The sequence below is a fragment of the Lissotriton helveticus genome, chromosome 3_2, assembly GCF_964261635.1.
Source record: "Lissotriton helveticus chromosome 3_2, aLisHel1.1, whole genome shotgun sequence".
NCBI lineage: Eukaryota > Metazoa > Chordata > Amphibia > Caudata > Salamandridae > Lissotriton > Lissotriton helveticus.
Window position 1 is genome coordinate 383,559,392 of NC_136062.1, and position 26,828 is coordinate 383,586,219.

The 26,828-nt window shown below is 48.8% G+C and overlaps 1 protein-coding gene across 1 annotated transcript in view; it reads left to right on the forward strand.

Moving 5' to 3' along the window:
* The window catches only part of ABTB2 (ankyrin repeat and BTB domain containing 2), a 421,711-nt gene that overhangs the window by 143,887 nt on the left and 250,996 nt on the right, over positions 1-26,828 (forward strand). The gene's annotated exons all lie outside the window — the stretch shown is intronic.

A 26,828-nucleotide genomic window follows, 5' to 3' on the forward strand; every position in this document is an offset into this window, starting at 1 on the left:
TACATCAAAGGCGCTGAACACTTACCCCAGGTTAGTGGGGTGTTTGTAGAGGTGTTGCAAAAAGGTGCTCGAGCCCAGAGTATATACTTGCGAGAAATGCCCAAATATGGAGGGATGCTTGAATACGAATACTGACAATTCGGAGTTTTCGTTGGATGGTGGAGCATAGCTGATGGAATTTTAGATTATGGCTCAGAGGGTTTGCAGGAATCGGGTGGATGGCAAACTGCGAAAGGCATGCCTGGTGCAATTTAAAAGGCCCTTGGATCGAACAGTTGGTCCATTTGGTAGGCAGAGGCAAATGCTGGCACTTGAGGTCTATCATTGAAAATAGCCGGTGAGAGAGGTCTGTTCAGAATCCACCTGGATCTTAGTGAGATAAGTGCACTACAGGCCTTAAGAGTGACTGGTCCTGTTTTTTTATGAGAAAACAAAAACCAACACTATCGAAATCATTTGTTTGATGCCCCAGCCCTACAAGCAGAACATTCAGAGGGTTACGTTTAACAAATATTTATACCAATGATCGATGTATTTTGTCCCAGTGCAATCAATAATAGTGATGACATTTTTTTTTTTAATAGTTTGAGCCAAGACTCAATTCCGAGACGTCTGATCTCCAAATCTCGGGAAGGGCGCTTGTCATATGTCTTCCAGATATTTGGGAAACTTCCGGAGCCAGCCTGCTCTGCTGAGAAGCCGGCAGGGCTGGGCGGAGACAGTCACACCTAGAGAAAGGAGTAGGTTTCCACTGCAGGCCGATGTCACTGCATGTCGGGTCGGGCTGGCGGGGTGTCAGTCACATGTGATGCCCTGTGACTGACTCCATCTCAGCGTGAATGGCCCGCCTGCCTCTGCCAAGCCCTATCTCCAAGGCTGGTGGCCAGCCGGCACCCAGGCTCACTCTGAATGCCTCCTTGTTTGCTGCTCGGAGCCGGCCTTCCTCGAGCTGATTAGTCCAAATGTGCGAACAGTGTGGCCTGTTCTGAACAGCACCCCAGGAAGATAGGCCCGTTCTCTATCTAACAGACTCTGCTTTTAAACCAGCAAAACTATCAGCGGCGGCTCTTTGGAAGATAAGTTTCTCCAGACCTCCGAACTTTCTGAGGTTTAATGCGATTAATGTGGGAGCCGTGTTATTGCACAGAACCCGGCGCCAGAGTCAATGTGTTTCTACCGAATTAACTCGGCACGCTGTCATATTTTAAACACGTGTATCTCTTTTAAACATCTCTTGTAATTTTAGTTCTATAAATCTCAGCTCCTTAAACAACGATATAGAGTACTCAATTGGAACTAGGGGGTCGTTTGCTGACGAGGGCGGGCACAATTGAAGACTTGGCGCTGTGAAAGGTTTCTTTAAAACTACACAAGCTTCTCATACATCGGTAAGATGCAAAGGTGTCACTTTTTTTGAACAAGTAGGTTTTGCAGCAAAACCCGGGTGTGATGTTTTGGTTTTGCAAAGTCTGAATATCTTGGCAACCTCCATAGTGTGACATTTTGGAAAATTCATAAATGTTTGCGAGTGAAAGGTAACTGTAAAAACCCAAAAAGCTGGTACAGCTGTGACTAACATCCACCCTGTCAATCACTGTATAGCTCATGTAGAGGGCGGTGCCAGAGACTTCCTGTCTCAAGAAGCTGTGCTGGGCAGCCGTCACTCTTAGAGTGACGCCACTCTGAGGGTGGCCGTCTCACTACATGTCATTTCTGACACTGTCTCCGGTTCTGTACTTCTCGCCTACAAATCACTGATTGCTGCTGGTGTGTTCTTTTGTTAGGTCAAATGTAGCAAAACTAGACTACAACGCCCAGAATGCATTTGCTATCTCCTAAAAGTCCGGGATGGGTAACAGGGTGTCTAATGGCCTGGGTTGAGACAATCACCCAAGCCATTCTGGCCACTGCCCGGCCCATGTTAGAGAAGCCACTTTGGTGAACAGTGTAAAAAGGTACCGTAGGCCTTGGACCGAGTAGTGGTACTGACATTATTGGAGCTGTCGGCGGCTCTCTGGACCATCCCACTCTCCTGGAGTTCCCTCTGGAGAGATACTGAGAGGCCCAGCCCAAGCTGCAGTGCGCAGACGGGGCTATGAGTAACCGGAGGCCCGGCCCAGCGGGGGAGAGCGGCGGATTAAACACTGAAATCTTTCTTTTTAGAACAAAGGCTCTTCGACCTGCCCCGCTGTGACCCGCCTCATCCATCCGCCGTGGGTGAGCCGTGCCTGTTGTGAAACCGGGGAGGGCTTCGCGAACCGGTCGCGAACAGCAGACAGACGCGCGGCCTCCGGGGCTGTACCTGGGTGAGAACCGGCTGGGAGGTCCCTGGAACCAACGCTGGGAACAGACTGGGAAGATAGACCGGCTCCGACAGCGCGGAGGAGTGAGACGGGCGTAGCCACCCAGCTGCTGAGTCCACAGTCACCCAGCTGCTGAGTCCACAGTCACCCAGCTGCTGAGTCCACAGAGCCACCCAGCTGCTGAGTCCACAGAGTCACCCAACTGCTGTGTCCATACAGTCACCCAGCTGCTGAGTCCACAGAGCCACCCAGCTGCTGAGTCTACAGAGTCACCCAGCTGCTGAGTCCACAGTCACCCAGTTGCTGAGTCCACAGTCACCCAGCTGCTGAGTCCACAGAGCCACCCAGCTGCTGAGTCCACAGTCACCCAGTTGCTGAGTCCACAGTCACCCAGCTGCTGAGTCCACAGTCACCCAGCTGCTGAGTCCACAGAGCCACCCAGCTGCTGAGTCTACAGAGTCACCCAGCTGCTGAGTCTACAGAGCCACCCAGCTGCTGAGTCTACAGAGCCACCCAGCTGCTGATTCCAGTCACCCAGCTGCTTATTCCAGTCACCCAGCTGCTGAGTCCAAAGAGCCACCCAGCTGCTGATTTCAGTCACCCAGCTGCTGAGTCCACAGAGCCAGCTGCCGAGTCCACAGAGCCACCCAGCTGCTGAGTCCATACAGTCACCCAGCTGCTGAGTCCAAAGAGCCACCCAGCTGCCGAGTCCACAGAGCCACCCAGCTGCTGAGTCCACAGAGCCAGCTGCCGAGTCCACAGAGCAGCAAACAAAGAGTATTGTACAGAGTTCCCCAGTGGGAGCTAGTGGTTTAGCTCAGTTAGTCTTTTCTCTCATTAGTTATAAAGGGATAAGTGCATGGTGTAGACCCTTTTCAGAATATAAGGATACCTCACACAGGTTACCGACAGGACAACAACTGTTGTCCCAGCCGATGGCCGTCCAGCGTCATCATCGGTATCCTGCTCCTACGGCAGGCTGGCGGTGCAATGCCCGTCGGGATACCGATGATGACGCTGGACGGCCATCGGCTGGGACAACAGTTGTTGTCCTGTCGGTAACCTGTGTGAGGTATCCTTATATTCTGAAAAGGGTCTACACCATGCACTTATCCCTTTATAACTAATGAGAGAAAAGACTAACTGAGCTAAACCACTAGCTCCCACTGGGGAACTCTGTACAATACTCTTTGTTTGCTGCTGCCTAGGACGAGTACATTGGACCCCATTAAAAATCGTCCACTTTTATTCCCCTTGTTTGATACCAATCCCGAGTCCACAGAGCACCCAGCTGCTGAGTCCATACTATCACCCAGCTGCTGAGTCTACAGAGCCACCCAGCTGCTGAGTCCACCGAGCCACCCAGCTGCTGAGTCCATAGTCACCCAGCTGCCGAGTCCACAAGTCACCCAGCTGCCGAGTCCACACAGTCACCCAGCTGCCGAGTCCAAAGAGCCACCCAGCTGCTGAGTCCATACAGTCACCCAGCTGCTGAGTCCACACAGTCACCCAGCTGCTGAGTCCACAGAGCCACCCAGCTGCTGAGTCCACAGTCACCCAGCTGCTGAGTCCACAGTCACCCAGCTGCCGAGCCCACACAGTCACCCAGCTGCCGAGTCCACACAGTCACCCAGCTGCTGAGTCCACAGAGCCACCCAGCAGCTGAGTCCACAGAGTCACCCAGCTGCTGAGTCCACAGAGCCACCCAGCTGCCGAGTCCACACAGTCACCCAGCTGCTGAGTCCACAGAGTCACCCAGATGCAGAGTCCAGAGCCACCCAGCTGCTGAGTCCACAGAGTCACCCAGCTGCTGAGTCCACAGAGCCACCCAGCTGCTGAGTCCACCGAGCCACCCAGCTGCCGAGTCCACAGAGTCACCCGGCTGCTGAGTCCAGAGCCACCCAGCTGCTGAGTCCAAAGAGTCAACCAGCTGCTGAGTCCACAGAGTCACCTAGCTGCCGAGTCCACAGTCACCCGGCTGATGTGTCCACAGAGTCACCCAGCTGCTGAGTCCACAGAGTCACCCAGCTCCACAGAGTCACCCAGCTGCTGAGTCCACAGAGTCACCTAGCTGCCGAGTCCACAGTCACCCGGCCGATGTGTCTACAGAGTCACCCAGCTGCTGAGTCCACAGAGCCACCCAGCTGCTGAGTCCACAGAGTCACCCAGCTGCTGAGTCCACACAGTCACCCAGCTTCTGAGTCCACCGAGCCACCCAGCTGCTGAGTCCACAGTCACCCAGCTGCTGAGTCCACAGAGCCACCCAGCTGCTGGGTCCACAGAGTCACCCAGCTGCTGAGTCCACAGTCACCCAGCTGCTGAGTGCACAGAGTCACCCAGCTGCTGAGTCCACAGTCACCCAGCTGCCGAGTCCACAGAGTCACCCAACTGCTGTGTCCACAGAGCCACCCAGCTGCTGAGTCCACAGAGCACCCAGCTGATGAGTCTACAGAGCCACCCAGCTGCTGATTCCACCGAGCCACCCAGCTGCTGAGTCCACAGTCTCCCAGCTGCTCAGTCCACAGTCTCCCAGCTGCTGAGTCCACAGAGTAAACCAGCTGCTGAGTCCACAGAGTCACCCAGATGGTGAGTCCACACAGTCACCCAGCTGCTGAGTCCACCGAGCCACCCAGCTGCTGAGTCCACAGTCACCCAGCTGCTGAGTCCACAGAGTCACCCAGCTGCTGAGTCCACAGTCACCCAGCTACTGAGTCCACAGAGTCACCCAGCTGCTGAGTCACCCAGCTGCTGAGTCCACAGAGTCACCCAGCTGCTGAGTCCACAGAGTAAACCAGCTGCTGAGTCCACAGAGTAAACCAGCTGCTGAGTCCACACAGTCACCCAGCTGCTGAGTCCACAGAGCCACCCAGCTGCTGGGTCCACAGAGTCACCCAGCTGCTGAGTCCACAGTCACCCAGCTGCTGAGTGCACAGAGTCACCCAGCTACTGAGTCCACAGTCACCCAGCTGCTGAGTGCACAGAGTCACCCAGCTGCCGAGTCCACAGAGTCACCCAGCTGCTGAGTCCACAGAGCACCCAGCTGCTGAGTCCACAGAGTAAACCAGCTGCTGAGTCCACAGAGTAAACCAGCTGCTGAGTCCACAGAGTCACCCAGATGGTGAGTCCACACAGTCACCCAGCTGCTTAGTCCACCGAGCCACCCAGCTGCTGAGTCCACCGAGCCACCCAGCTGCTGAGTCCACCGAGCCACCCAGCTGCTGAGTCCACAGTCACCCAGCTGCTGAGTCCACAGTCACCCAGCTGCTGAGTCCACCGAGCCACCCAGCTGCTGAGTCCACCGAGCCACCCAGCTGCTGAGTCCACAGTCACCCAGCTGCTGAGTCCACAGAGTCACCCAGCTACTGAGTCCACAGTCACCCAGCTGATGAGTGCACAGAGTCACCCAGCTGCTGAGTCCACAGAGTCACCCAGCTGCTGAGTCCACAGTCACCCAGCTGCTGAGTCCACAGAGCCACCCAGCTGCTGAGTCCACAGAGCCACCCAGCTGCTGAGTCCACAGAGTAAACCAGCTGCTGAGTCCACAGAGTAAACCAGCTGCTGAGTCCACAGAGTAAACCAGCTGCTGAGTCCACAGAGTCACCCAGCTGCTGAGTCCACACAGTCACCCAGCTGCTGAGTCTACAGTCACCCAGCTGCCGAGTCCACACAGTCACCCAGCTGCTGAGTCCACAGTCACCCAGCTGCCGAGTCCCCAGAGCCACCCAACTGCTGAGTCTACAGTCACCCAGCTGCCGAGTCCACACAGTCACCCAGCTGTTTTAAGAGTAACTTATGTTCAAGGAAAACCACCCCAGCTTCTAATATTATCAGTGTTGTAATAAGGACCAGATCAGACACAATATCACTTCCCTGAAGTGCCTGGGGTAGCAGAAGTGACCTCACATGCTCCTTCATCTCCATGTACTTGCATACATACACACACTAACACACACACACAAACACACACACACTCTCACACACAAATACACTCACACATATATACACTCACACATATACACTCTCACACATACACTCTCTTACACATATTCCTGGCACAGAATTTGCATCCCTGAGGTCAGAGTACCCAGGGTCGGACTGGGAAACGATACCGGCCCTGGCAAATTGCTCGGCTGGCCCCCCTGGGATGAGAGGGGGTGCAGCTGAGCAGTTTGCGAAGGCCAATTTAGGCCGATTTTGTTACAGGGGGCCGATATTGCCGACCCCCGTTAACAAAAACGGCTGCCATTGGCCCAAAACCGGCCCACTGGGGAAACACCCGGTGCTTGCTATGGCCAGTTCAGCCCTGAGATTACCTTAAGGGAGCAAAAGCAGTACTAAAGGTAGCAGCGGCCAAACCAAGGGCCACAGTTGTGACCCCTGAATGACGCCCATGGTAGCCACCTGTCTAGGATTTGGTAATCATTTGGTAAAGCATTGATCACCGCAGTGCATCAGGCAGGCCTCGCAGACGCAGACGCAATGTAAAATGGCTTATTCAATGTGGAATGCCTTTACATGGGTAATACATACCAGCCACTTCTGCCATGCCCCTGGCAACAAATATCATTCAGTAATGTCTCTCCCAATGCCGCATGAATTCAGGCCCGGACTGGCCATAGCAGGCACCGGGCAATCCCCCGGTGTGCCACACGGGTGTAGGCTGGTTTTGAGCCCCTAGGGGCCATTTTTCTTACAGGGCCGTTTTTGCAGCACAGCTGCAAAATCGGCTATGTACCAAAATCGTCCGAAAACCGGCCCTGGCAAAGAGCTCGGCGGCACCTCCAACCCCCGAGTGGGGAGGGGGGGAGGTGGGTGAGGGGGGGGCTGGCCGAGCATTTTGCCAGGGCTGGTTGTGGTTCCCAGTCCGGCCCTGCATGAATTATCACTTAAATATCCGCTACGAATATATTTTAAACATTCAACCATGTACTCCTAACAAGAGCTTATAAGGCCTAACAATACAATCATTTTCGTCTCAGATGCACTGTTTTCAATTTCACCATAAATTAATTCAACCCATAAAAGCTCTAAATCTCGTAGATTGGAGTGCACACAGGAGAGCTACTCGCAGGTAGCTGGGGAGGTACCAGTCCCTCAGTAGCTAGTCGTTAGAGGAGCCTGCATTAGAGTGTCCTGATCGCAAGTGTGAGTGGCGCCTCTAGTCCACGTTTTCATGTTTCGCCTAGCGAACGCAGCGTATGCGCTGCTTCGCCTTGACAAGACTATTGTTGTGGGTTTGGTGCGCGAAGGAAGACAAATCATGTGCGCGCACGACAGGCCATGTGCACGCGCATGGCGTCTCCTTTCTGGCTCACACTCTCCCACTGCGCGCTTGAAATGTGCGTGCCTGGACAGATGTAAAGTATGCGCATGGTGTCTCCTGGGCTTGCGGCGTCTGAGCAGAATACGTCCACTCTCCTGGCGTCAGCTTGTTTGGGCTGTTCGGGATTAACGTTTTATATGAATAGTGGTCTAAACTCATTTTTACTCATCTGCTGCCTTTCTGTAGTCAAGGTCTGCGCTTGCGTGGATCCTTCCCTGAAGCAGGTGCTTCTTTCTGCAGTGGCTGATACTGTACGCTTCTGCCTTGCATTAAAATTCCCTCTTGGAGTGTCACAACACCCTTTGTGCCCCTTCCTTTCTCCGTGACCACAACTCTAATGTTGGGGAAACACCTGCTCAGATGAGAATGGGTTGATCATTGGGGACACATTGCCTTCAAAGGGAGATGAGGTTTTTAACAAGACCCGGGGCAAAGGTGGTGGTACCCACTGAGGTGAACTTGTGGAAACTGTTCTCATGTGCAGATGGTACCTACCCTCAGACAATACAACCCATTTAAGCAATTAAACAGCCAGTGATCGGGAGCCGAAGCGGTCTGTTCGAGCAATGTAGCCGCGACCCCTGACTACCACCAAATGACGTCCCTGGTTGAAAGCGTAACAGGTGAAATTCCACCTGAGGTACGCAGTCTCACACAACACTAAGTGCTAAAATGAAGGTCGAAAGGAGGATAGATATGACGTTCATTAGAACCTGCTGTTTTTTGCTTGTCGTTTCTGTTCTTCTGTGATGGCTTGCAGTAACACAATTGTAAGCCTCAACTTGGTGCTTGTGATGCTGGCGTTACAGTACATGTTACAGAACAAACAACAATGGTTCAACCAGTCCCTGCCTATGTCAAGAGCTACAATTAATTTTTGCTTTGTGAGACTAAGTGACTTAACATTTTTGGGGTTTTGTGTTTTTATATAAAATATCTTTGTGCATTGTTTAAACCCCTGGCTGATGATTCAATAGAGTATGCTTCTTTTTAAATCGAGAATAGTGTTTTTTGTTTTTCCTAGCTTAGAATCTGTTGTAAAAACTCTGATAGTGTGGGGAATTTTACATTACACTAAGTATAGGGTAGGAATGGTGGTGTTATAAAGGGTGGGTGGGTGGGAGAGGGAAAGGGTGGCATTCAAAAAGCAGTGAATACCTACATTATGTAGGTCGTGTTTCGCCCTGGAAACCACAGAATTAATAAAGTAGCTGTCGATAAGGGACACGTCTTTGTAAAACTTGCAAGATGCCAAATATTTTCAGCATAGTTACAAACTTCTCAATCACTCTGTAACACTACACTGTAGAGCTGTCCTGGGATATGCTTAGCGTGGGCATGTCTGGTTCTGCACACTGCCACCTGTGTGAAAGTATCAGGGAAGTAATGCTGTGTAAGTTTCCTTGAGTTAGTGTTTGTCATTCCATAATGATGTTTGAAGGTAGCTTTACTGTTGTTCGAGATAGGTTGCCCCTTTCTGGTGTTTTTCAGGAAGACTTGTAGCTCCCATGGTGTTGACTGCCATGAGATGATTTAACTAATGAGTAACTTCCTTGTCAGTAAAAGAGGGTGTTTGAGGGTAGTTTCTACTGCTTCAGAAGTTATGTCTCGCACCCAGCGTCCTAGGCTGTTTTCTAATATTTATGTTTTTAGAGCACCAACTTTGGGAGTGCCAAACAAAATAACCACAGATTTTATGTATAAATAATATTCTATATAATTTCATACCTTTCCACATTCTGATTAAGCACCTTTTACCCAAACAGAGGTAGACATTTTTTCTTAACCTAGTATGCTAATTGATGATGATGTCTGATTTTTCAGGTTTTATAGTTGTATGGTACTGACTTTCTGTTTCTAGAGTTGTACTCTGCATTTCGAGCGCCATAAAGCCCCGATGCTGTGGGACTCTTGAAACTATCACTGCTGTTATTTGAGAAACACCTCTGAGTGAACATGCCCTCCCTTTGTCTGTGATGCCTTTCAGCTGCAATGCAATAGGGCTCGCGTTTACGCAAGTTTGAGCTATTGACATTGTAAGTGATGATGCCTTTTATTTATGTTTTGGTTTTTAAAACATAAATAAAACGCATTGTCATTTACAATGCCAATAGCTTAAACTCGTGTAAATGCGAGACCTATTGCATTGCAAACGCTTGTTTCTTTTCATTCTGGTGCGCATCGTCCTGTTTATTCCTCTATAAATTCAGAACTACAAGTACCAAAATTCAGAGTAAAACTTGGACTGAACCAGCTGCTCATGCAGGGAAATACGGGCATTTACAGCTTAATGGATAGAAATAAGGGGTTGGTCCAGTGCTTGATTTGTGAAATAATAAATGCCGGGGCACTCGTCAGGAGGCCACTGCAGATTGCACCAGCCTAAAAGCGCCAGGATACACTCTGGGTAACAATATAGCGCTATATAAGTATGCAAATACATACATACATACATTGCCTATGCCAGCACTGCCTATGGCAACTAAGCAACACACTTCTACAGGTGTGACAAATCAGATTGCTCAAAGCTCCCATAGCTATAAGAATGCCTTCAAAGATAGGTATTGGCCATTTTTAAAGTGTATTGTATACACAAACAACTGTTGTTCTGTGAGTCTCTATATTAGACGAACAGCACCACCTTGTGGTATACTGTCATAAGTGCCGGTTTTACAATTAAGTGCCGGTGCCGAACACCGGTAACCACCGGCTCAAATAAAACACTGGGATAGTCATGGTATTTATATTTTATTTATTTATTGTTTAGTTTTTATGGTGTTAGCTAGACCCGAAGGTATCAGAGTGCTTTACATTTTATGAGAATACGTGTACATTGAATTACATGCAGGGATTTCTACTTGCACTGGTGTTGCTATTCTCTGTGGCAGGCACTGAAAGCTCTAGTTTGTTGATAGATTACTTTTTTAATATAGCGCACGGTACAGGGGCATCTCTAGGCACTCGTTGCATCAGAGGAAGGGTGTACCCACAATAAGGCGGTATTGTTGCGCCTGCCTGCTCAGCACCGCCCCTGCCAAACTCCAGTGTTTTCACATATGATGACTGATCCGTTCCAGCTGGACAACAAAAACACAGCTTCCATCAGCTGTTTCTAGCACAAGCAGGGGCTGGGAGCTGTGCCATTTGAGATCAGGAGTCAGGACTTCCTAAATGCAGCTCTGATGACAAACCTCAGAGTTCCAGACCAGCCAAGCTTCAGGTCCCTGTATGACCGGCCGCTAGGGTCCTGGATTTAAGCCCCCAGGGCGGCGCGTTCATGTGCAGACTAGGAGCAGGTCCCTGTTTTCAGAGTGGAGGTGGCACCCACCTGCACTTTCAAAGGGGATTAGAGATCAGTGACTGCCCCTGCCTGCAAGGGGATGGCTGCGGGGGTTCATGGGACCCCCCCTTTACTGCCTGCAGGGCGCTCACTGATAGTGCCCCACCTTTTGAGGGCTTCTCTGACTCTGCGCCCGCGTCTGTAATATGGCGCGAGTGCAGAGTCAAAGGAATTCCCTCATTTGCATAGGGCACGCCCCAATGTAAATGTTGGAACACCCTCTGATGGTAGCGCTGGTGCATTAAGTGCGCCATCGCTATCGGTATTATAGAAGGGGACGCATAAGCATCTAAGCGCTCTTCTATAATTTCAAACTGCCCTGTGGGTGCGCAAAGCAGGCGCAAACGCCCGTTGCGCTCCCCGGGCCCCTTCTGTAATACAGCACCTGATGTCGCACATGGGTTGGTAATTGTGGCCGTCACCATGTTTGATATGTAACTGTTACATATAGAATTTTTAATCTGGTGACACGTTTAAGTTGCATTGCACTCTATGATGTCAGATTCACAATGCTAAATCTGGTTATTATCTGGTATAGTTAGGTTCCATTTCACTCTCTGATGTTGCAGTCGTAATACTACATTTGGTTATTTTCTGATAGCTTAGGTTCCTTTTCACTTTTATGATGTCATATTCAGAGTGCTAAATCTGGTTATTGTCTGGTATCTTTAAGTAGTATTTCACTATGATATGTATTTATTTATTTGAGAGTTGTATATAGCACTAGCTAGACCCGAACGTATCCGAGCGCTTTACAAGATATCTGAACCTAGGCCAGCCCATCTATTTTGTTTACTTTTCAATACACTCTATGACGTCACGTAATTCTAAGGCTGACTGTCATCTGGTATTTTTCCGCCCAGGACACTGTGTGGTATTATAGGCAGAAGGGACGTGTGACTGGTTTGTATACACCAAGTGACATTCTGTGACATCACAGACAACATGTAGATTGCTGCTATGATATGGTGTCTTATCCTCTCATTACGCACTGTGACGTCACTGATAGACTGTTAAATGTCATCTTCTGTATTTGCATATATAAATCCAATGTTTTCTCTGACTTAACTAGCAATGTGGTGAATATCAAAAATGCCGTAACTTTGCCCCTAACATTGTCAACATGCCAGCCACCTTGGAGCCGATAGATTTGTACATGTCCTCCTACTGCTTTTGGGGAAGTTGTGCCTAAAAGCCAGATGGGCCCCCAAAACTCTTATTTAGACCAGGACTTATTTTGAATCATCAGACTTTGGCACAGACCCCGAGAGAAGAAGGTAGCAAGGAGGGAAGACGTAGCGAGAGAAAGACATACAGACATTGGCAAAGGGGGAAATCAGGGATGAAAAGAACCTGGGAGTGGGAGATAAAAGGGCACAGAGAGAATGAAGAAGCATGAGGTGGAATCCAAAATATATAGCTGTGGCATTCGACTACCCTCACAATTTGCAGTGGCACCGCCAGGCTTCTGAGGAAAAAGAGGACCCTTATTCTTTTACAAATTAACCACTGGATTTCTGCTGTTCACGTATTATAACAACCTACCTCTTGAATTGCTGCCAATGCACTGGTACATGCCGAGTTAAAAACCAACAAAGTAAGTTTGAGAAATAAAGAACACTACCTGGTGATGGTCACAGGATATTTGTGTTCCACCAGAATCCCAGCCCCACCAGGGCATTACGGAAGTCACATTACATCACGTGCTGGGCCTTATTACTCCCATGCCACCAAGGGACCAGAGGAACACTAAAACTCCTCAAGACAAGACTGTACAGCGCATCACACAAACATACAGAAATATTGAAATGAGCCAGGGGCTTCGAGGCAGGCTGGGGGAGACACTTCACAGGTCCAGACCTGTCCTGTGGAAGCTTGCAAGCTGCATCCTGCTCCAAGCCTATCCTGCCAAGCGGAGACTGGTCCTCCCTGACAGGAGCATCTCACAAGTGATAATGGGACATGTGTCTGAGCATCACCGCCCTGTCATCACAGGGATATGAGTGAACCAGAGGCTCAGAACTCACTCGGTGTTTGAGGGTCACTCGGGGATCGCCTCTCGCCCTAGTCTGCACACCACAGCTCTTCTAAGCGCCACTTGTTCAGCGCCGTCTGCAGAGACATTGAAACCTCACTGCTGCTGCCTTAATTAAATGTTTCTAATTTTGCACAAGTCCTTGGAGTGTACTTCCTGGGAGGCAGTGGCTCGTGTGACTCTGAGCACTAACAAGATGTCACATCGCTGTAAAATCCTCTATTCGTCCTTCTCTCTCGCTCTCTCTCTCTTCATCGCTCTCTCTATCTCCGTTTCTCTCTTTCTCTCTAGCGTTCTCTCTCCCTCTCTCCCTCTCCCACTCTGGTGTTGAAAACACAGAGCTGGGATGGAAAGTGTCATCAGAATAAGGTGCTGCTGGTTCACAGTCAAAGGGGAATTTAGGATTAAAAAGTTTTTGTCTGCAGTTTTCCCATCTTACCTCCCCACTCTGCTATTTTTCCCAGATTCATATGTGGTGGGTTGTCCTAGTATAGGATTTTTTATTGCATTCTGGTAACTTGTAGTTTTGAGACCTAGGGTTCCAGACTTAACTGTTTCCAACTAACCCATCAGCACATGGCTTTATGATTGGCGTGTCACCATAATAGAGTCAAGCCCACTGTGTTGAACATAGTGAACCCATAAGGCAGCAATCCGGTGCAGAGGCGTAAAGTAATAGGATCTTTACAATTATAGCTGGCAAAGCATTACAGTGAAAATCGTCCCTCCTTAGAGGGAGTAACCAACTCTAAAATCCTTGCTAACTTACAGTAACGAATAAGATTCCACATAACTAAATACCTGTCCGTGGGTTTACCACAGTGTGATACAATCCTTCTGTGAAGCCCGATTGGCTTTAACATACGAGTTCACTATAAGTAAGGAATGGCTGCTGCCTTTGCCCCAACTGTTCATAACACACAGATGTGGACTATGACATCATGCATTCCTTTTCTTATTGAACCAAAGAAGCGCACGGCTATTGTCTTGTCACCATCCATCCAGCAGTCTGGCATTGAACATTTGATCTTTTTTATGCACATTATGCGCATCGCATCGTCTGCATGAAAATTGCATGTAAGATATGCCATCATATATCGGATCCAGTGTACTGATCATACGATTTCTAAAGTCACACATTGACAGCGGAGCGTGCACGCAACCACGTCACGCATCCTGCACCATGGTTCCCGCAAGACATTTTTTATCTGAGCACCCCTGGGAGTAGAACAACCTGCTAACCCCAGATATTGCACGAGATACAGGTATCCAATAATAAATTGTTATTCAAGATTTTGCTCGGGTAATACAAATTTCACACGTCCCTCATTTTGGGTGGTGCGTCATTGCACAGAATTTATCCCTCTGAGCTAAAGGGGTAATTACAGGGCCAGGGGGAATTTGTTTGCCATTTTACCCCAGTATGGATATTTTGAATTTGTGATGTACTGAAGTAAAGCTAGTGTAATCTGCACTTGATTCCTAATCGGCACAAATGTTAAAACAGACGCAAATCATGTTTGCTCCCACTTTAGCCATGGGTTGAAAATGTCAATGATTGATTTGTAAAAATAAAAATTAATTTAGTTCCAGGCCTAACGCCAGGAATGACTGCTGCTTGCACCATACATTGTCTCTGCCATGCTGCCAATGATGGTAACACAACAACTACTAACCATCACTGCTACAAGTGTGAGAATTCGGACTATTTCAGGCCCCCAAAGCTATAGGAATGGCTTGGGCAGCAGGTAATAGGGAATTTTAAGTATATTGAATTATTAATTAACTGTTGTGTCCATCTCTTCATGGAATGCACCCCAAAAATGTGGCTCTCTAGCTCCCCGGCAAAATACACAAATCTCTCTTCTATTTATTTATTTATTTTATTTTGAAAGTTTTACAGAGCGTGAACCAGACCCTTGTGGATATCAGAGCGCTTTACAGACAGTGAAAGTTAAACATCACAATACCAAATACAAATATACGTGTACATAGTGTGAAAACATAAAAAGAAAACGGTGTGTATACATAAAACAAGCGAGAGAGGTAGATCAAATATGCATGCTACGTTGTGCAAAATAAGCTACAGAGAAAGGAGCGGGCTGAGGGAACATCAGTGTCATGTGGATTGTCTGTTTGCATCTTTATAAGTCATGGTATCTTTCGGTGATGATCATGTGAATTTTTCCATGTGAATCGCCTTTACTTCCTTTTTAGGTCTCGCCTGTCAATGCGCATGCGCATTGAGCAGAGCGAGACTAAAGCGACTTAAACAAACTTTACCCAACTAGTATCCCAACTGGCGATTTGGTGCTGTGCCCGTGCGCTTTTAGGTCAATGCGCAAGCGCATTGACCTAAAATGCGCGTGCACATCATCAAATCGCCATCTGTTCCCCAGCAGCACTCCTCCCACACCTTTGAAGTGAAGCTTAGCTTCACTTCAAAGGCTTAACACCCTGATCGCCACTCTCCCCGCTCGGCCCCCTCCCCTGCCCGCCGTGTCGCATTTCTCCTCCCCCTCCCCTTCTCTGCCTTCCCTCATCGTGATAAGGTCGCTCTCCCCACTCAGCCCCCTCCCCTGCCCGCCGTGTCGCATTTCTCCTCCCCCTCCCCTTCTCTGCCTTCCCTCATCGTGATAAGGTTTCTAGTCTTTGTGTAACGCATTTCTGGTAAGTATATCCTAGCACTTTCGAATGCTGATTTTGTTTTTGCACTATGTTGGGCGTTTCTATGTATGTGTCGCTGTGAATAGGATTTGATCCAGGCGCCACAGCAAACTGCTCCAGGGCTGGGCATGTTTTGATACTTGTGTGAATCATCTGAGTTTTAGATCCATCCATATAACCCGTGCACCCAGCACCGACTATCTCTATTGGGTTTACTGAAAGTGACGGCAATCCCTAGACGAGGGTTTTAACTGTGCGGCACCGGTCAAAATTGTGCGGCACCGCTCTACTCGGGAGCAGAGCTGCTTTGATAGGCTAGCACAATGCAGACATTTGTCGGGTGTAAGCTGCAGCTTTAACGCAGGGGCCTGCCGTGCTCTTTCAGTTCCAAGCGCTTGCACAAAAGGCACTTTGTTGTGTGATACAAATATTCCTGGAATTACCTTTCTAAAAGGGGCCCCGGTGTGCATACCCCCGCTCCAGCCACTTTATAAACATTCATTATTGCTACTGCGCTTTCAGTCATGATTTGCACCATGTCGGCGCTTTACCGTCCAGTTATTATTAGAAAAATATCAGCTCGCGTGGAGCCTGCTAATGGGAACTTTCCTGTCTGAGTGGGCCTGCTTGAGTAGATGGCTTCAATTTACGGAGCCAGTCTGCTTACAGTTCTTATGCAGCCCCACCCCTTTCTAAAACTGGTATTCTTTTTATTTGGGCCAGTCATATAGGTCTCTGTAAATTGAATGGTCGCCTAGCACCTAAACAAAACTAGCTTGTAGTGCGTCCAGCAGCCACAGTGGACTACAATGAGTCGTGGCCTTTGTTCTTCGCCAGCGCACGTAGGCATGCTCTTTTTGGTGTCTGCACAATGGGACCTGCGACAGCTGGGGAGCCTCCTTGGCCCCAGGAGGGCAGCGACGACAAATCCAAGGGGCACTGCGACATCTGCTGGCACGTGGTGTGCACACTAAAGAGCGTCCCTGCGCATGGAAACCCCAACAAGGAACTATTCTGATTGTGTGCAAAGTCAGCTGTACAGTTGCACAGAAGCAGGCCGCAGTTCGACAAATGCCTCTTCACAAAAGACTGCCTACTTTGTGCGCTGTTAACTGTCTGTGGGTTTAAGAGTTCATGTATGATTGCAGCGATTTTAATTTTTAAATCGCTTTTATGCAGTTCTATGTTGACCTATTGACGTACAAGTAATCCCGGTCTGCCCAGTTCCACACAATCAGTTGAATATTATTAATAGCAAGTTGTCATTTACGTGAGAGCGAGTGTCTGTGCACAGTGGCTTGTTTGTATAGTGATACAGTACAGTGGACTCAGTATCAGGGCACTTTAAGAGCTGATTGTGCTCAAATTCGCAGGACGGTACCAAACATTCGACAAACTACACTACATTAGCTACTGCGTTTGAGGTTGTGGAGTTGGGACAAATGCTACGTTTGGTTACTTTATTAGTGCCTGGATTTTTCCAATTAACAGCTGTGATAATTCTCCCATCTGGTAGTTATTGTTTGCTGTTCATTTTTTTGGGGGGTGATGGGCTACGACAGAGTGGACTTCTCTCTCTTTTTTAAGGTATTAAATGAGAAGAAAATGTGTAGAGCAAGAATCGATCATCTAAAGGAATTTTGCTCCAGCCGTGAACAGGAAATGCTAATTACCATACATACCTCCAGAATCCTTTGCGCACAAAACATTGTGTTTATGAGGCTGACCGGTAATAGAGTACAGTTCGGAGTTTTGCTCCTGGTTTCTTATTGCCCATTGACACTGTGGTTTGCACACTCTGTCAATTTGTTTTTTATTCTACCACTGGGCAAAGTACCATTAGATGTGTGCTTAAAAATATCAGCAGTACTTATTCACTCGTGCACGGCTCGCTCTTGGATTTATTTTTATTGGCCATTAACTCTGTGGTTTGCGCACTCTGTCAATTTTTTACAAACAATTTTTTATATACTCCCACTGGGCAAAGTAACATTTGCTGTGGGCTTAAAAATATCAGCATTCGTTAATCACTCGTGCATGGCTTACTTTTTTTGGTATCACTTTCGCTTCCCTTCATTTACTCCATCTCCCCTTATTTATCTCTCTCTTTGACTCCCCTTCATTCACTCTATCTCACCTTTATTCTTTTTCCTCTTGCTCTCTTTTCTCTCAATCATTCCCACACTTGACAGGACCAACAGTGGGCGCTTCTTACATACAGGTACAACAGAGGGCGCATCTCACACAGACAGGAACAGGGGCCACATCTCACACAGACAGGAACAGAGGATGCTTCTCACACAGACAGGAGCAACAGAGGGAGCATCTCACAGACAGGAACAACAGGGGGCGCATCTCACAGACAGGAACAACAGGGGGCGCATCTCACACAGACAGGAACAGGGGCCACATCTCACACAGACAGGAACAGAGGATGCTTCTCACACAGACAGGAGCAACAGAGGGAGCATCTCACAGACAGGAACAACAGGGGGCGCATCTCACAGACAGGAACAACAGGGGGCGCATCTCACACAGACAGGAACAGGGGCCACATCTCACACAGACAGGAACAGAGGATGCTTCTCACACAGACAGGAACAGATGATGCTTCTCACACAGACAGGAGCAACAGAGGGAGCATCTCACAGACAGGAACAACAGGGGGCACATCTCACAGACAGGAACAACAGGGGGCGCATCTCACATAGACAGGAACAGGGGGCGCATCTCACACAGGCAGGAACAGGGGGTACAACTCACACACACAGGACCAACAGCGGGCGCATCTCACAGACAGGAACAACAGACATCTATCTATCGCCCTCACTCTATCTATTTATCTATCGCCCTCACTCTATCTGTCTATCGCCCTCACTCTATCTGTCTATCGCCCTCACTCTATCTGTCTATCGCCCTCACTCTTTCTGTCTATCGCCCTCACTCTATCTATCTATCTATCTATCGCCCTCACTCTATCTGTCTATCGCCCTCACTCTATCTGTCTATCGCCCTCATTCTATCTGTCTATCGCCCTCACTCTATCTGTCTATCGCCCTCACTCTATCTGTCTATCGCCCTCACTCTATCTGTCTATCGCCCTCACTCTTTCTGTCTATCGCCCTCACTCTATCTATCTATCTATCTATCGCCCTCACTCTATCTGTCTATCGCCCTCACTCTATCTGTCTATCGCCCTCATTCTATCTATCTATCGCCCTCACTCTATCTATCTATCGCCACTCTATCTATCTATCTATCTATCTATCTATCTATCTATCTATCTATCTATCTATCGCCACTCACTCTATCTATCTATCTATCTATCTACCTATCTATCTATCTATCTATCTGTCTATCGCCCTCACTCTATCTGTCTATCGCCCTCACTCTATCTATCTATCTATCTATCGCCCTCACTCTATCTATCTATCGCCACTCACTCTATCTATCTATCTATCTATCGCCACTCACTCTATCTATCTATCTATCTATCTATCTATCTATCTATCACCACTCACTCTATCTATCTATCTATCGCCACTCACTCTATCTATCGCCACTCACTCTATCTATCTATCTATCTATCTATCTATCTATCTATCTATCTATCGCCACTCACTCTATCTATCTATCTATCTATCGCCACTCACTCTATCTATCTATCTATCTATCTATCTATCGCCACTCACTCTATCTATCTATATATCTATCGCCACTCACTCTATCTATCGCCACTCACTCTATCTATCTATCTATCTATCTATCTATCTATCTATCGCCACTCACTCTATCTATCGCCACTCACTCTATCTATCTATCTATCTATCTATCTATCTATCTATCGCCACTCACTCTATCTATCGCCACTCACTCTATCTATCTATCTATCTATCTATCTATCGCCACTCACTCTATCTATCTATCTATCTATCTATCTATCTATCTATCTATCTATCTATCTATCTATCTATCGCCACTCACTCTATCTATCTATCACCCTCACAGCATCACTCTGTGCAACCATTCAACAACAACTGGTTCAAATATGTTCTCTCAATGTTTCAAGCTTTATTACAATTGTCACAAAAATATGTTAATATTTCATCTCTGTTCTTGGATTTTCGTCACAATAAAATACACTGAACATATTCTTCACAAAAGTAATTTACAATATGTTAAGCTATTGCTATTATAAATTACAAGAAATTTTATTTAAGTATTAATTCTTTAAAAAAATTAAAAGCCATTTGTATTTGTAATATGAACACATCTAAGTCACGTACATACAGAACATGTTGCATTACAAATGCTATAGGTGTCACATTTGCAAAAGTTAAAAGTATTGGCATTGTAAATGACAAAGCTATTAATTTTGCTATTTTCAAGACCAACACATAAAAAAAATTGTCATTTACAAAACCAATAGCTCAAACTTTTCTAATGCGAGACCTATTGCATTTTCAATGCTTGTTGCACAATGCAGTAGATGTGGTAAGTTTGGTTTCTGGGGGTAGTGCGTTCCAGATCCTAGGAGCCATCCCTGAGAAGGAGCGTTTGTAAGTTTTCAACTTATTAATTCTGTGCGGCTTCAATAATAGGCTTTCTGCACTTCTAGGGGCTCTCTTGCCCCCAGAGATAGCCAGTTTCTGAGAGAGATAGCTGGGTGTTCTATGGTGAATGGCTTTGTGGGTCATGCAGGCTATTTTTAGGTGAATTCTTGCTGCCCATGGTAGCCAGTTCAGGGCTTTTAATTCCGGGGAGATGTGGGACCTTTTTTTTGAGCCTGTGATGCCTGGCTGCCGCGCTGATGGTGGCTCTTAGCGGTGCTGTTGTAGCTTTGGGGAGGCCGCAAAGAGAGATACTTCCGTTTTCGATCCTGGGGATAACTAGAGCTTGGACTGCCATCTTGAGGTTGTGTTTTGGTAGGAAGGGTCAAAGTTTCCTCAGTATATCAATCTGGAAATTTGCGCCTTTTGTAGCGTTACCAATATGTTTATGCATGTTGAGGTTGCAATCCATGGTAATACCCAGAGATTTAGCTGAGTCAATGACTGTTGGTTGGACGTTGAATGCCGGGAGGTGTCTGAACCAATCCTGGAGGAGGGGAATTAAAAAGGGATTAAAACCCTATTACCAGTGCTCAAAATAACAGCTGCCGAACGCAGTATCCGGAAGGGCCCCCTTGTAATTAATTGATTGTGTCCAAGTGTAATATTGGGACCGGACCACTCAGCTCTGGTCCCACTTTGTATGTCCTGCTGGGGGCAGGGCAGGCCTCTTAATTCTAGGTCTAGCGGGGTCTATTACAAATGCCTCCGGTAAAGGGCCATTAAAACTCATTTTGCAAGGGTCATCGGAGCTGTGAACTGGCTGTAGCCTAACCCTTTGATGCCAATTCCAGCAAAGAAACAAAAGAAAATGGTGCAAAGGTTTACTGGGATTGATTAGAAATGGGTGTATAATAGTTTGTAGGCTATGTGCAGTAATCACCATATTTAAACACAAACCAACACGTGTACACAAGAGCTTTTCTTTGTGAGAAGAAAAGAACGTCTGTAATCAAATGTCATAGTGTATTTGCAATTGCTTAACAATAGTGCAGACAGGGCAGTGCTGAATAAGCGGAGTATAAAAACTCAACAAGAAACACACCCACGGATGTCACATAGAACAAAGCATAGGGCATCCTTTAAAATGTGTCTGTCAACAACGTTTCGACTCAGTGTCTCAATCTGTGGGTCTTATCAGGACATAAGCCATCTATCATCCTTTCTGAAACCATACACTTCTGGAGAACATCTGTCTTAATTGTATCAGTAGCATCTGACCACCGTAGATACAGCGCTGTCTTAGAATTCATGCCTTGTATAGTGTCAGCAGGGCAATGCAAGTCTGCTCTGGCACTAGATACAATCTATGCAGTCTGTCGTCTATGTCTACGTGTACCTATATAAAATATTAACTTTCACGTAGAATCTCGAGCCCACACTGCCCAGTATAAAAATGGGTACAATGTGCGCTTGTCATTACCTGTGTGAACCACTAACAGGTTGTGTTGTGTTATTATATGCTGATTAGTTCATATAGATTTCAAGGTTTCTAGTCGGTCCCACTGTAGCCTTGCACCATGTTCCTTTTACCCTGGTTTCATATGGACTGATGGTTTAGTCTGGCTTTGAATTCTATACGAAATTACGAAAGAATGGGGCGAAAGAGTGAGTTCCAACTCTGAATACCGCGCAGTTTGCGTACAGCTCCTCGATATTGGTGCATAACTCACTGAGCTACATTGGAAGTCTTGTAACTGATGGCAAGCAGGCAACAGAAGGTACTCTGCAGAAATAGCAGTAACCCACTGTACTTGCTATATAAAACACAAACCTGTGACCTGCATGCTATAGGTTGTGCTTTGCAGAAGGCAGATGAACCTTCTGGTCTATTTTATGATGAGCCAGCCTGCCCAGACTGCAAACTATCTCAGCAGGAAGCACTTTAACCGCCAGAGATATCTCACTGCTATTATACATGCAGTATGGAATATGGGTTCAGAGAGAGCTCTGCTGCTGGTGCTTTAACCCCATGGCAGCCTGTCTATAGCTATTTAAGTAGTAAGCGTCACCCCCAATTTATATGATCACGGGGTACATGTTATTACGTTTCCACCATTGCCTACTATTTAAATAATATCTACAAATGAAATTTCACAGCAGACGTTGTCGGTCCTTAGGTTTGAACAGGGTGGACTGAACACCTCTGATTTTTTTCACAAGCATTGTTTGTTTTGGGTTTGTCCAATATATGTCTGGTACATTATAAAAGAATCTGCAAATGATGCCTTGATGTTGTTAATTCCTACTTAACTTCTACTATGTAGGTTTATTACTTCCAGATGTACCATCCATTGAAATATAATGCCTGCCTTGTTTCCTCCTGTGAAGCACTTCAACCCCCCCTGGGTCTGGTACACTCCACATAGAACTGTAAATAAATGAATCAATAACCCACCTACCATCAAGCGCCGAAGGGCTGCTCTATACACGGCTGATAAAAGACAATCACTTCAAGGATGGTAAGATGGAAGGACAGGGAAAGACCACTGCTTGAGATGTGGAGGGGAGAAATGATGCTTACCACCAGCACTAATTCACCCCCAGAACAGAGTGGTACACCCCGTCTGTCTGGAATAATGAAACAAGTGTCTCACACACTCATCTGCGGTCCGGATACTTGTTCTTCGCTTTATATGCTTACGTCATTTCCTTTTCTTCATCTGCTGAAGGTGGTCTTCTTTCTTTCTGGGTTCCAAACCACAAGACAGAGAGGTCAGGCTTAGATGTCCTGACAGCTTCCCCTCCCCCTCCCCTGTTTTGGCTTATAGAAGTTTCCCAGAACATTATTCGTTGCGGCGCTGGTGCCGCCACTAAGTGGTAAAGAACACATTCCAGCAGTGAACACACTGTGGTGATGACTGGGGGTATCTAAAAACAACTAGCAGTCGAGCCCTGAGATCAGCAGATTATCAGCAACTGATGCCGATGAAGCCTGATAACCGGAAGAACAACTTCCGGGAGGCGCTAGCTTCTCACTTGGTGACTGAGGGGTTAAAGGCACAAAGGCTGCCAGAGGCTGGCATAACACTGGCACACAACTTCTCTAGTGAAGACGCATCACTGATGCCACAATGGCTGATCAACTCCACTTTTACATTTTGCAAACCCTACTAATCTATAGGCATATTGGGTCACTAGTGCCTCAAAATGGCCCCAGAATGCAACGGGCTGTCAAATGAAAGCCCCAGGCTGGAGCTCAGACTGCCTGGTTGTGTGGATAGCCATATGGAAACCTTTTTCCAGCGGCAATCAGTTGGCAGGGTTTGCCAAGGTGGCGAGCAGCCTCTGGGCCGGGCGAGTGTTAAACCTCACACCCATAGAGTGAGATGGGAAGGGGGTGTGAGGAATGCCACCGACGTGTCACTGTGTGAGCTGGAGCCCGTCTTTTGAAAGCCTGTGGCAGTTCTGATGTCGGGGTGTCATCCCTACACTCCTGAGAGGAGTCTAGGGAGGAAGGGGTGTTTGGACTGGTGTGCCAAGGCCCTAAAAATAAAATACCGCCATCACGACACCGGAAGTGGTGCGGGCTAGCAGGTAGAAGCTTGCAACACATGGGGTTAGTTTGGGGAGGAGGCGTATTTACTTCAACCCTCTCAGCCAAGTGCTTAATTTGTGATAGGATAAGTGCAGGGGCCCAAGGCGCTGCTCAGAAGCTGGTTCCGGGCGTTATCGCAAGTCAGGGTTCCCAATACCAAGGGTACCAGCTCAAGAATCCACCTCACGCCCCTCTCAGCCACCAGGCCTGCCTCTGTCCCATTATTTCACTCTTCCGGGTTCCTTTTCAGCATTGTCTACTTGTTCGATGTTTTCTTCCTCTTTGTCCTTTTCCCCTTTTATGTATTATCCTCACTTGCTCTGGATGAAAGTCTGACAAGGACCGCGACTCTGAAACTTTGGCTGAATTTATGCATTGCTGGACCACAAGTCCCAGGATGCATTGGGTTGTTAAATGAAAGCTTGGAACTGGAACACGTTGGCCCTGATTTTAAGGACTCGTTTTGGAACCTAGCCTTAATGTATCCACAGAGGGTGTGGGGGGCACCGTGTGATACCTTTCCTTGCCTGCAGGGGGTCCAAGGTACCCCGGCTAGGTCACTGCTGCCCTGCAGCCTCCCAGCATCATTTGTGCTGTAAATATTTGACTGACTGTGCCTCGGCCCTACCGGCCTTTCAGGGGGCCATGCCTATTGAAAAGTCTCCTGACCTCTTGTTTCCATTCAGAACGTGAGTTTAATTTGGACAGGTTCTTCAAAATCCAGAGTGGGCCACTAAATGCCCCAACAATGACGTGAGACTGGCACACCTCTGGCAGGCTGGCACGCGGCCAGGGAGAGGTGAGGGAAGAGACCCCTGCAGTCACCAGCGCGGGGGGCCACGGGGAAGGGATGCGATGAATAGAGGATTGTGCCGGCCTCGGCGCGCGCACAGACCCCCCAGGGACAGGCCGGGATCCAGGGCACGCGGCCGGGCTGGCCTGCTCCAGCTGGGAATCAATAGAGACATAGGGAGAGTGTGCCCCGCCATGTGCTTTAAATAACATTTAACAAGGTAATGCCGTTTAAAGCGTGTTTTCCCTTCCTTGACGGAGATCAGCGCTGAGAGGCGCGGCGTGCTCGGTACTGTGAGGTGCCGGAGGCACTCCTGCCCCCTGCTGGCGGCTGCTGCACTGTGGGGGTGGGGTGGGCAGGCTGGATTAGGCAGCGTCTATCCTGTGGACAGCGCAGAACCTGGCGTTCCTGCAGCTCAAGGGGTGCACACGGAGTGTGCTGGTCTGATGAGTCTCCGCAGAGGCACCAGAGCACTCTGGTGACAGCAGGGAGCGGGGGGGGGGGGGGGGGGATGTGGGTGCCCGTGCTATGTTTGCCCATGGGTACCACAGTGAACGAAGAGGGCCATGGTGAGTAGTGGAGGCCATGCGAACCGTGATGAGCGGTGGAGGCCATGTGGACCATGATGAGCGGTGGAGGCCATGCGGACCATGATAAGCGGTGGTGGCGAGGGGATAATGGTGAGCGGTGGAGGCCATGCGAACCGTGATGAGCGGTGGAGGACATGCGGACCATGATAAGCAGTGGTGGCCGTGCGGACTAATGCTGAGTGGTGGAAACCATGCGAACCGTGGTGAGCAGTGGTGGCCATGCAGACCATGGTGAGTGGTGTGGCGTGCGGTACATGGCGAGCGGTGGAGGCCAAGCGGACCATGGTGAGCAATGGTGGTCAAGCGAACCATGGTGAACGGTGGTGGCTGTGCAGACCATGGTGGAGGCCAAGCAAACCATGGTGAGTGTTGGAGGCCGTGCGGACCATGGTGGACGCCATACAGACCATGATAAGCAGTGGTGGCCGTGCAGACCAATGGTGAGTGGTGGAGGCCATGTGGACCATGATGAGCGGTGGAGGCCATGCGGACCATGATAAGCGGTGGTGGCGAGGGGATAATGGTGAGCGGTGGAGGCCATGCGAACCGTGATGAGCGGTGGAGGACATGCGGACCATGATAAGCAGTGGTGGCCGTGCGGACTAATGCTGAGTGGTGGAAACCATGCGAACCGTGGTGAGCAGTGGTGGCCATGCAGACCATGGTGAGTGGTGTGGCGTGCGGTACATGGCGAGCGGTGGAGGCCAAGCGGACCATGGTGAGCAATGGTGGTCAAGCGAACCATGGTGAACGGTGGTGGCTGTGCAGACCATGGTGGAGGCCAAGCAAACCATGGTGAGTGTTGGAGGCCGTGCGGACCATGGTGGACGCCATACAGACCATGATAAGCAGTGGTGGCCGTGCAGACCAATGGTGAGTGGTGGAGGCCATGTGGACCATGATGAGCGGTGGAGGCCATGCGGACCATGATAAGCGGTGGTGGCGAGGGGATAATGGTGAGCGGTGGAGGCCATGCGAACCGTGATGAGCGGTGGAGGACATGCGGACCATGATAAGCAGTGGTGGCCGTGCGGACTAATGCTGAGTGGTGGAAACCATGCGAACCGTGGTGAGCAGTGGTGGCCATGCAGACCATGGTGAGTGGTGTGGCGTGCGGTACATGGCGAGCGGTGGAGGCCAAGCGGACCATGGTGAGCAATGGTGGTCAAGCGAACCATGGTGAACGGTGGTGGCTGTGCAGACCATGGTGGAGGCCAAGCAAACCATGGTGAGTGTTGGAGGCCGTGCGGACCATGGTGGACGCCATACAGACCATGATAAGCAGTGGTGGCCGTGCAGACCAATGGTGAGTGGTGGAGGCCATGTGGACCATGATGAGCCGTAGTGGCCGTACGGACCGTGGTGAGTGGTGGTGGCCGTACGGATCGTGGTGAGTGGTGGTGGCTGTGCAGACCATGGTGAGCGGATCATGGCGAGTGGTGGAGGCCATGCGTACCATGGTGAGCGGTGGTGGGCGTGCGGACCATGATGAGTGGTGGAGGCCATGCGTACCATGGTGAGCAGTGGTGGGCGTGCGGACCATGATGAGTGGTGGAGGCCATGCGTACCATGGTGAGCAGTGGTGGGCGTGCGGACCGTGACGAGTGGTGGAGGCCATGCAGGCCATGG